This window comes from Camelus dromedarius, chromosome 32 (genome assembly GCF_036321535.1).
Source record: "Camelus dromedarius isolate mCamDro1 chromosome 32, mCamDro1.pat, whole genome shotgun sequence".
Lineage (NCBI taxonomy): Eukaryota > Metazoa > Chordata > Mammalia > Artiodactyla > Camelidae > Camelus > Camelus dromedarius.
This window is the reverse complement of record NC_087467.1, coordinates 21,541,307-21,552,999: the sequence shown is the minus strand read 5'-3', so window position 1 is coordinate 21,552,999 and position 11,693 is coordinate 21,541,307. Positions and strand designations below refer to the sequence as shown.

Sequence of the window (11,693 nt, the reverse complement as noted above, 5' to 3'; positions counted from 1 at the left end):
TTGGGCGCAGTCGGAGGTAAAGAGGGAAACCCGCCTGGGCTGCCCCTCCCGCTTCGGCCCCTCGCTCGTTCATTCGTTCCCTGGCCGGCCGGCAGGGGCAGAGCTGCGCGCCCTGGGTGTGGGGAGAGGCGGGGGTGCCCGGGGACGTTCCCCCCCCCCCCCCGCCCCGTCGCGGGAGGACCCCGTCCACCAGCACAGCCCGACGTGCTCACCAGGGCCACCGGCGCGGCTTCCGGCTGCCGAGGGCGGTGAGCGCACTGTGGGCGCCCTGCTCGGCGCTCACAGGCACTCAGGAGGCCGGAGCGCGTTGTCGTGGTGTCCTTGTCCAAAACCTCCCGACCACAGCGTTCTTATATTCCTACCCGTTGTTTTCCCAGCATCAATTCCCGCAAGTATTTGTGTCTGTAAATCTGATACGTGCTTTTTGGTAGGCTGCCTCAAACCTTTATGGAACGCAGTTAATACACAGAGATTTGAAAGAAGACTGAATTATTGGCGTTCTCGGTGAAACTTGCTCTCAGTTTTGGTCCCTAGAGCCGCATCAAACCCACCCCGTCCTGTACCAGCTTGAAGGGTCGCTGCACGTCAACCGTATGCTTTTCTGGGATGAACCTTAGTAAACGGTTTACTGTATAAACAGGGAAAACCACACTTCCAAACGTGAGCTCCTGCTCGTCTTGCTGTCGGAGGGGCTGGGAGAGGCACCTGTTGAGTCCCACAGGGTGAGGCCACAAGTGGCCTCCCACCCCGCCCCCAACTCGTTCAACACTGAGTTAATTTATGCTGCTGCCTGTTATTTTCACAGAATGGTGTTTGTTTGGAAAGAATCTCGAGGCATCTGAGCCCTCACAATACAGTGTGAAAACAAAGCATTCTTAAACCTGTCAGGGTTTTTTAAAAAGAAAAAAAACAACCAAACACAACTGCAGTCTTGGGTGAAGTTCCTCAGAGAGAAGGAAACCAGCCTCTGTCAGTAGCAGGCCGCTCAGGCCGCGGCTGCTCCAGGGCCAGGGGGACGTTCATCCTAAAGAGTGGCAGCCCGAGAATAGGAACCTTGGCGTGCTCCCTCCTGTTGTTATAGTGACAGCCCCCCAAACAACCCCCCCTCCCCTTCCCAGGCGCCCAGCACTCTCCGCGGCCTTCCATCTGGTGTGCGTTCTTGGCCAGAGCAGTGAACTGAAGGTGACTGCTCACTTGTCACCCAGAGTTGTGGGAGCGTGTGTGTCGGGGTGCAGGGAGTAGGAGGACGTGGACTGGAAGGGAAGGGGGCTGGGGCTGGCTGGCTCTGTGCTCAGCCAGAGGGACAGGTGAGGAGCCGGCCCTCTGCCCAGATCACCAGACAGGTGCTGTCGAGGCGGGGGGACTCGCGGAGGCCCACAGCGCCTGGTGAGGGTGAGCTAGGCCCTGGGAGAAGCGGGCTTTTACCTGCCGGGAGGAGAAGCGGGGCCCAGCCCTGGATTTACCAAGACGTCCTCCAGGCTCAGCCTCTATTTCTGAATCATTGAGTAATTTCCACGGGCTCTGCAGAAATTGGGAAGTGTCAAAGATTCTGGTTGCCCCACTAAAAATCTAAGAATTGGGCCAGGTTTGCTCCCATGTAAATGATTGTAAAGTAGGGACTGAGCTGCTGACTTTCCCTGGGGGTCTTGTTGGTGTCAGCCCTGGGTGCCGGGGCGGAGATCTGACTCCCAGGGTTGGGTGTCCAGGCCACCGTCTCCCCAGAGGCCCCCGGGGCTGCACACTGAGGAGCCTGCTCGGCACGCAGCTTCCCCACCTCCACCAGGAGTTCCGGGGCTGGCACCCGATGTGCTTCAGAAGGAGAGCGTGCTGTCCTCGGGAGAGGGCATGGGTTCCCTGTGGGGCAGGATCAGTGCGCTTTGGATGCTTCCTTCTCTTAATAAATCTCCCCTGTTCTGTGCTGCCCTGTGGGCTGCAGTGTCTGTGTACTGAGGAGCGTGGAGACCATCTGTCTGGGCTGCCAAGTGAAGAGATTTCCTGAGGTTTCTGGGTGGAGGCTGAGCTGATGAGAACGAGAGACGAGGACCTGGGAGCACACCTGCCAGGCGGGTGGAGCTGCAGCCGCACGCCTACCTGGCGGGCAGCTGGTGTCTTTCTCCGTGAGTTTTCTGCCGAGGTCACCTAGGACTATCTAGACCTCAAACTGTCTAGTTCAGGTTGGCCAAGCCTGGCTATTGATCTGTAAGGGAGTTTCTGGAATCTAGAAAACTCCGTAGGAGCGATTTGTCCCACCATGGACTCCGGAAAGTCACCTTGTGGCTCAAAGCAGATCAGGGACTCTGAGCATCTCCTGCTCATCTGCCTTCATTGGAAGAAAACCCTCATGGCTGAGTGTCAAGGGTGGGAATGCTGCAGGGGAGCAGCCTCATGGGGATGAGGGAGGAGACATCAGGAGACATGCCAAAGAAACTGTCCTCCAACACACAGCAGAGGCCAGACCATCCTGTCCTCACATGCTATTCCAGCTGTCCCATAGCCCGTCTCCATCACGGCTGCTGTGGTACGCAGGGGAGGGGCCTTAATTACCAGGCTTGGGGTGGGGGTAGGTGGGGGGTGCCTGGGAAAGGGTGACTTCCAGCTCCGTCCTAAAGATAAAGAGCTAAGCTAGTCATTCGGGAGTGGGATAGTGTTGGGAGTGACCGAGGCAGCCTGGGAAGTGGAGGCGTGAGAACACAGGACAGTTGGTGAAACTGCATGTGCTTGTTTAGTCCTCAGTGAGTGGCTTTTGAGCTGTCACCATCACAGGGCTGGGCTGAGTCCTGGGGACAGAGTCACCCGGTGTCACAGCTGAAAAGCTCATGACTTCCCCCCTCGCATCAGTGGGGCCGCTGGGCAACCCTGCAGACAGTGGTGCAGAGTTCACTCTAAAGGGCACAGAGGGGCTGGGGGCTTCGGGGAAGAGGACCACTTCCCTTGTAACAAGCTGAATTGTGAAGTTAGTGGCTGGTAAGATAGACGTGTCATTTCTGGTGGAACTGGCCTGGGTCAGTGTCCCAGTAATCTCCTGCTGGGTTATAAACCATCCCACTACTCGGTGGTTTAAAACAACACTTTATTGTCTCCCATGACTCTGGCTGACTCATTGGGGTGATTCTTCTGCTCCTGTGATGTTATCTGGGCTGCAGTCATCCAGGCTTGGTTGGGCTGGAGAGATCCAAGGTGATCCAGGCCTGTGGAGGTGGTCCAAGCCCATGGAGGTGATTCAGGCCCATAGAGGTGGTCCAGGACCGTGGAGGTGGTCCAGACCTGTGGAGGTGGTCCAGGCCTGTAGAGGTGGTCCAGGCCTGTGGAGGTGGTTCAGGTCCATGAAGTCTCAGGGGGAAAACTAGAAGTCTGGGCTCAGCTGGGATGCAGGCAGCCAGTCCCGCTTTCCTCTCCTTCTCTCTTCGTACAGTCACAGGGCTTCTCTTTCCACACAGAAATTTTATAACCACTCTACAGGAGTAGATGATGTCATGTGGGCCATTTTGCTGATGAGGAGACTGAAGCTCAGGGAAGTGATGTAATTTCCTCAAGATCACACAGGTAGTAGGTGGCAGAGTCAGGATTCAAACCTAAGTCCCTCTAACTCAGGAGACAGAGCTTCCCTGCTGTCTTACTGCCTCACCGTGTAGTGATTCTCACATGTAGTGGTTGACAGGTTGTCAATATATAGAGAGCCCTTGAATGAATACATGTTATGCAGTTCTTCAAATACTGTCATCAGCAAGTAAGTTCATCAATGTCATTTCCAAATGACGCTTTACTTGTCTTTGATGGGCAAAATGAGGCACAGTGAACACACACACATCATATTTTTAAAACTCCATTTTTCTAGTATTCTGACAAGGGACACGATATCTGGGTATTGAGCACAACTTTCTAGTATGAAAAAATAAGAAGATCCAAATAGATGTGCTAAGGTCCCTTCTGCAGGCTTTCTGAAATTTGGAGGCTACCCAGGATTTCTTAGAGAGCAGAAGATAGAAGCCACTATGTCAGAACCTGCATCCAGGCTAGGCCTGGAGGCAGAGGGATTTTAGCTCAGTTTGTGGTGCTTCCTGAACAGGCTTCTTATCTCTGGCTAGATTATAGGCAACTCAAGCGAATCCCCACGGTTACATTACAATCAGATCTTTAACCTGCTAACCAAAGCAAAGGAGTGAATAACCCCAATATGCAGGCGAGTCAATTATGTCGTGCAGAGAGGGTGGTGGGCTGAGACCCTGTCAGGTGCTCAGGACCTTGGAGAGGGGCTGTGACTGTCTCCCAACAGTGCTGATGGCTGAATATTTAATTCTTGGCAAAACAAGAACCTTGTCTTGTTCAGTTAATATTCTGTCACCGGAGGTCTATCCTGTACTTAGATTTTATACTTTGTAGGGTTTTAGGTTCAGCTGTGGATAAATATATTGAAGCATTCAGTAGCATAAGAAGGGTGTAAAACAGGCTTCATATTATTAAAGACATTGTATTATTAATATTATGCTCCTTTGAGGGTTTGTGGTAAGAACCGCCCTGCGTATCTCCCATGGTAAGGATTGAAGGAGATAAGCTATGTGAAAATGCTTTGCGTATGTGGTCACGTGCTGTTGGAGAGTTTCCCTTCTCTTGTGCATTTTTAAACCCCATGTTTTGTTCCCTGAATCATATTTTCTTGGTACTTGGGCAGACCCGTTGGCCAAATTGAAATTGGACCAATTTATGCAAATTGACAATATTTCTAGAGACAAATACCAAATAAACTGGCTTTGAATTGCAAAAAAAACTCAGAATTGATGCTGGCCATTTTCCTGCTCCACTGATTCATATTTTTCATCTGTAAAATATGAGTCAAAATTTATGCTTCAAAGAGTAGTTACAAGAAGTAAATGAGCTCTGTGTTGTAGCACTCTGCAGACATCTAGCACTGAACAACTGCACCCCTTACTAGTTGCTGTCATTATCCCTCAGAACACTTTGGGGTGTATTTACCAGTCCTGTTGTCCGCACGCTACCTCTTTTCAGCTTCCCAAGAGATACTGGGAGATTTATTTTTATCCCTGAGATTTATTAAAGCACAGTTTATTCCCCACCTTATGGCAATATAAGACATTATTTAACTGTAGTTCACTTACAAGAATGTTGTTCAATTACACATCTCTTAGCCTGAGTGAGCATATATCATTACACACCATATTTTACTATTTGTAAAATGGTTGTCAGCTACAAACACATTCTCCCAAGCAGTAACAGTAGTGATGGGAAAATGCTGTTGTCACAGAAAACTGGACTCTGAAAATAAATAAATGTCCAGATGCTTGTTTTTGAAATAGGAAGCATTCATCTTGTGACAACACTGGCTTCCAGTAGCTTTACTTCCATTACAGAAGTGACAGGCAGGCAACCGCTGTCCTTGAGGAATGTAAGGACTAGTCCTTTCATCAGCAGAGAAACAGTCTGCCCATTTAATGCCAGATGCGGGCTGAAGCCCCACCTGCCAATTCAACTTCTTGATTTAAACATTTAACATTTCATGTATCCTTTTGATACACAATGTAAGTAATACAAAATTCAGAAGGTTCTGAAGGGTATGTCACATGGCCAAGAGGCACATGAAAAGATGCTCCACATCACTAATTGACAGAAAAATGCAGATCAAAACTACATTGAGGTATCACCTCACACCAGCCAGAATGGCCATCATCAAAAAGTCTGCAAATAATAAAATGCTGGAGAGGGTGTGGAGAAAAGGGAGCCCTCCTGCACTGTTGGTGGGAGTGTAAATTGATGCAGCCACTGTGGAGAACAGTATGGAGGTTCCTTAAAAATGAAAAGCAGAGTTTCCATATGATCCAGTAATCCCACCCCTGGGCATATATCTGGAAAATATGAAAATGCTAATTCAAAAAGGTACATGCACCCCAACATCCACAGCAGCACTATTTACAGTCAAGACATGGAAGCATCCTAAGGGTCCCTCGACAGATGACTGCACAAAGAAGATGTGGCATGTATATATGCAATGGAATATTACTCAACAATAAAAAAGAATGAAGTAATGCCATTTGCAGCAACATGGATGGACCTAGAGATCATACTAAGTGAAGTCAGACAGAAAGACAAATACCATATGATATAATTTATATGTGGAATCTAAAAAATGATATAAATGAACTTATTTATGAAACAGAAAGAGACTCACAGACATAGAAAACAAACTTTTGGTTACCAAAGGGGAAAGGGGTAAAGTAGGAGTTTGGGAGTAGCAAATACACACTACTATATATAAAAGAGATAAACAACAAGTATATACTGGAAAGCACAAGGAACTATATTCAATATCTTGTAGTAACATATAATGGGAAAGAATCTGAGGAAAAAATATATGTACATAGATATATTTTACTAAATAAGTTTGATTGTACTGAATCACTGTGCTGTACACCTGAAACTGACACCACATTGTGAATCATCTATACTTCAATACATTTTTTTTAAAGGATGTGTAATGAGACCTCTCCCCTCCGCATCCTCTAGCCATTCATATCCCTTCTTTGGGGGTAAACAGTGTTGTCGGTTTCTTATGTGTATTCCATAGCTATTTTATCCTCCTTTTCAGCCTGTTATGGGCTGAATTGCCCTCCCGCCAATCCCTTTGTAGAAACCCTAACCCCCAGCACCTCAGAATGTGGCTGGATTTGGAGACAGGGTCTTTAAAGAGGTGACTAAGGTAAAATGAGGTTATAGGGGTGGGCCCTAATTCAAAATGACTGGTGTCCTTATAGGAAGAGGAGATTCTAACACACACACACACACACACACACACAAGACGGATGATCATCTGAAGATAAAGGGAGAGCTACAAGCCAGGGAGAGAGGCTCAGAAGAAAGCAGTCCTGCCAACGCTCTGAGATCAGATTTGCAGCCTCCAGAACTGTGAGACGTACATGTCCCTTGTTCCAGCCCCTAGCCTGTGGACTCTGTTAAGGAATTCTGGGCAGACTCATGCACCCCTCCTTCCACCAGCTGCCTGCTTACTATGACCTCTTTTTCACTTATCGTATTTTAAAGAAGCACACACAGGCTTCCGACTTCACATTAGGGTTTGGATACACAGATTATTTTTATCCTACGGATGTTGCATGATTCATTTGACCTCCCTCCTACTGATGAATGTATAGATATTGTTTCCGATATTTTGCTATAAGAAGTAACACTGTCATAAATAAATAAACAGGCTTGTGCATAAATCATTGTACATGCGGTCAAGTACAGCCACGTGATCAATTTCCAGAATTAGCATCACTGAGACAAAGGCCATGTGCATGGAGTGTTTGTAGTCCTTGACAAACTGCTCTTCCTGGTGGTTTTGCAGATGGCTACATCCACCAGAAAGAATGAGAGAACTCAGCTCCAGCTTCTCGCACGAGCTGTTTGTCATCCAAGCTTTTGATCTTTCCCAATCTGGGAGGTAAAAAATCATGTCTCAGAAAGTATCATTTTGCATTTCTCTTATTATGAGTGATGTTAAATATCTTTTTATAAGTTTAAAAGATTTTTTAATCTCATTTTTGGGTTAAGCTTCTTTTTCTAGATAATATGTACATATTCCTTATTTGTTAGAAAATTTAGTCCTTTTCCATAATATGAGTGGCAAATATTTTCCCAGTTTCTGTTGGGTCTTTTTATGATTTTCTGAGGAGGCCATGTAGAAACCGCTTGAGTTTAATGTAAACAGATTTATTAATCTCTTTTTGTAATGGTGCAGTGACTTCTGAGTCCAGCTACAGGGTCAGGCCAAGCTTGGCAGGTGAGGGCACTGTGCTCCCGGCTGCCATCACTTCAGACACCAGCTGCAGGTTCAGGGCTGCCCAGGGCCTCCACACTTCTGACCAACGGGCTGCCATTTGTGGTTCCCACTCCCCACTCAGTTCACTAGTTCACCAGAACATCTCACAGAACTCAGGAAATTGCAGTACAGTTTTATTTTTATTTCTGTTTTATTATAGCAAAAAGAATACAAATCAGAACCAGCCAAGAGAAGAGATGCTGAGGGCAAGGCCTGGTAGGGTCCCACACGTCCTCTCCCTGTGTTGTCAGGAGGCACCACCCTCCTGGCACAGTAAGGTGTCACAACACGCAGAGGATTGGCAGGGAGGGGTGTTCACCCGAGCATCGGTGTCTGGATGCCCACTGGCGTCTCCTTATGTGAGTATGAGTAACTGGATTGGGGGCCACATGATTGAGAGCAACCTCTGGTTCCTCCCTCCCTCCCCTAGAGGTTGGGCTGGTACCTCATGTCTGGCCTTTTTTTTAAGTAATTAATTTTTTATTGAAATACCATCAGTTATGTTGTGTCCATTTCTGGTGTACAGTAAGATGTCCCAGACATGTCATATCTGTTTAATTTCAGGTAAATTAGGGAGCAAAAAATTGTTAAGTGATTTAATTATTAAAAACTATTCATTTTTATTGGGGCTATAAATGTATAATTGGCACAAAAATTTTAGGATCATTTTGACTATTTTAGGCTGTATATTTCTTCTTTAATTCTGCTTCCTCCTCCTTGAAGACATAGCCATACATTTCTCAATTTAAAAAAAAGCTTACGGGTGAAATATCGTCTGTGACTTGCTTCTGGGTAATCTGGGGTGAGGGTGGGGGATTGGTAGGTTCATAGAGATGTGAGTTTGACCGTGAGCTGATGATGCTTGAATCTGGGGTGATGGGGGCATGTGAGGTTTCATCGTGTTTGTTCATTATGACAAATACTTAATTCTTTTTTATTTTGTGTGTTGGAAATTTTTTATCAAAGAGAAGTGAAGCCCACTTTGGTTCCACTTGGTTTGGCAGCCAGGCCTCGCCCTCTGGGCACCAGAGCTCCTCCGAGGCCGCCTCCGCCCCACACAGGAGCTGTCGGAGGTACAAGAGGCCTTATCAGCCCCCTCTCTCCCGAGGCTGCTTGGCAGAATTCCTCTCCCTCTTTTTTCTTTTGCATCACCTTTCTTTTCTGTTTCTGAACTCCACCTCATGCTTTTTCTAATTACTCCCAACAGAGAAGAAACTTGAAACCCACCTAGGCTGTGACTGAAAGCACGTTCAGAAGTAGCCCGAGGAGTAGACTTCTTTCCCAAGAAGAGCATCTCGGGGAGGATTTCTGCCTTAGCTTTCTTTAAAATAAGGTTATTTAACATAGATCTGCAGAAGCCATCGTGAGCAACTTTTCACTTTCCTGGTAATTGCACTTAAATTGAGAAACAGAAGTTAAAAAAAAATTTTTTTTTAAATCCCAAGAAGTTTATTTAACCAATAAGATGCTGGACGTGAAGGGAAAACTATCTGGGATTCACATTTTTTAGAGTAATTAGTCCGTCCTTAAAGACAGATTGCCCTGCATGTAACAGCTACATACAAAAAAGTTATAAAATTGTTCTTGGTTTAACAATGAAAATGAGGAATACTAAAATTCTCCAGTCGAACAAAGTATGCAATAATTTTCATCTGTTGTTGTTGTTAACAGTGAAAGCAAAAGAGCTTATGGTGTGGAAAGAGCTGAATGACACGCCAGTAATGGAGAAAGGGGCTATTTTCACAGCAGCAGTGTTTTCACCACCCCATCTCCTTCTGATGCTGATCAAAACATACCACTGGCCATTTAGTTGAAAAAATCAATATGCTTGTGCACATACCATAACCCCAATGTGCGACACAGGCGTGGGGAAGGGGAAATGGAAGAACGGAGAAAGCTCTGCTAGGGTAGCCAGGATGTGGTGGAGCCAATTGGTGGTTTTCCAGTTGAGAAGGACTCCTTGGTTCTGCAGTAAAGCAGCAGACTCTCCCTTTAGTAGACGCCGCCTGTCTACTGCTGGGACACACCAGTTATATCTCCAGCCTCCATTTCCAGCTGAGCAGGTGTGTCTGTTTCATTGACGGCTGCCCGTCGAGTCAGAATCTGAGCTGCCTCGTTGAGAAACCCTGTCATTCACAATAGGTGCTCATCAGTTTACTTAGTGGTTATGCCTCTGAGCCTCAAACTGCACTTCAGAAGCATCCTGCCCCTCCACCTTCAGAGTAACATGATCATGATCCTCAGTCATGGCTCCCTCCTTGGGGTTTTCACTGGCCATGGGGACCCCTGGAGAGTCTGCTTCACAAGAAAGACACCAGCTTGGAGCCGAACAAACATGGAGCAGCCCTAGGAGTGGCAGAAGGAGGGGGCAGCAGCAGTCAAAAGGCACTTTCTAAAATAGGAAATAAGTCCCTTGAAAGTGTGAATTTACGTTGTTCGAACCTATTAGGCCAGGGCAGGGGAAGATCTTTCTTATGGGGTTTATTTCCAGTTGGTTAACTATGAACTAGCTAAGACCTACCCCGAGAAATCTGAAACTCCCAAGTAACTGGAGTACCTGTGTCAGACATGGCTCTCAGCATGGGAGGGCTTCTCCACCATCCAGGAGAGCAAGAATGGCCCACTTACAGCAGCACCAGAGAATAAAGTGCTGGGCAATGGAGTTAACGAAAGAAGTGCAAAACTTACCCTCTGAAAACGACGAAACATGGTTGAAAGTAATTAAGGAAGACCCAAATAAATGGCAAGATATCTCAGGATCAGAGGACAAAAGACAATATGGATTCCAATTGGCCATCCAAATGTAGCCAATATTTTATAACAACTGTAAGTGGAGGATAACCTTTAAAAATTGTGACTCACTATCTAATCACCTATAACTTAATATGGTACAGCAACTATACTTCAATAAAAATTAAACAGCAGCCTTTTCATAGTAGCCTGGGGACTAGCTGTCCACTTCCAAGATGGCTCACTCAAAGGGTTGGCTGTTGGCTGGGAGCTCAGCTGGCTCCATGGGCCTAAGAACTTCTCTCATGAGCTTCTCCAAGGGCTGCTGAGCTTCCTCAAACCCTCAAAGACTGGGTTCCACGAAGGAGAAGGCGCTTCTACTTCCAAGAGAGGAAGTAGAAGCTGCTCGTTTCTTAGGGCCTGGGTCTAGAAACTGAGACCATTATTTCTGCTGCCTTTTATTGGTCAAGCAAAGGGCCTAGGTCCAAGAGTAGGGGACATAGATTTCAACTCTTGATGGGAGGAGTATTTCACATCTGATGACACGTTTTATAACTGCCAAGCCCCACAGCAATTTCCAGATTTGGGATGTGAATCATGGGGTTTGAAGTCTTCAAAATTATGCTTTGCATTTCAGATAGGATAGATGAAAGGCCCTGCGATGGAACAACTATTAGTTGTTGGTTTTTAGTTGGTTTCAGGAAGGGTGGTGGTTGTTGTTGACACATTACCCTGTTCATCATCAAGATCATTTTGGAAAAAAATATTTGCCCTGTTTATGGCAAATTTCAATGATGTTCTTTCAATGTGGAGTTTCTAGAGGTGGGAAAGTCACTTACTTAGAGATGAGGCTATTGAAAGGACAAAGAGGAGAAGGGCTTGTTTCGCTTTGAGCAATAGATCTGAAGATGGGACCTGCCATGAGCAAAAAAGAAATCTGTCCACGCTTTGATTTTGACAGAGGAGAGCAGTCCCTTTATTGTGGGCATGGCTTAACTCAGCGCCAAGTCACTCAGCCCAGCTTTAATCTTGGGGCTACAGTTGAACCATTCAAAACCCTGTGTTTGTACCTGAGAGGCAGGGCATGTGGTAGCATGCTTCACGCTTGGCCGCACATCAGAATGGGAAGTCAGGG

The 11,693-nt window shown here is 46.7% G+C and overlaps 1 pseudogene; it reads right to left on the bottom strand.

Annotated features, from left to right (window-relative positions):
• Positions 1 to 9,820: 9,820 nt before the first annotated feature.
• On the bottom strand, positions 9,821 to 10,106 carry LOC116148801 (small ubiquitin-related modifier 2-like; annotated as a pseudogene).
• Positions 10,107 to 11,693: the final 1,587 nt, after the last annotated feature.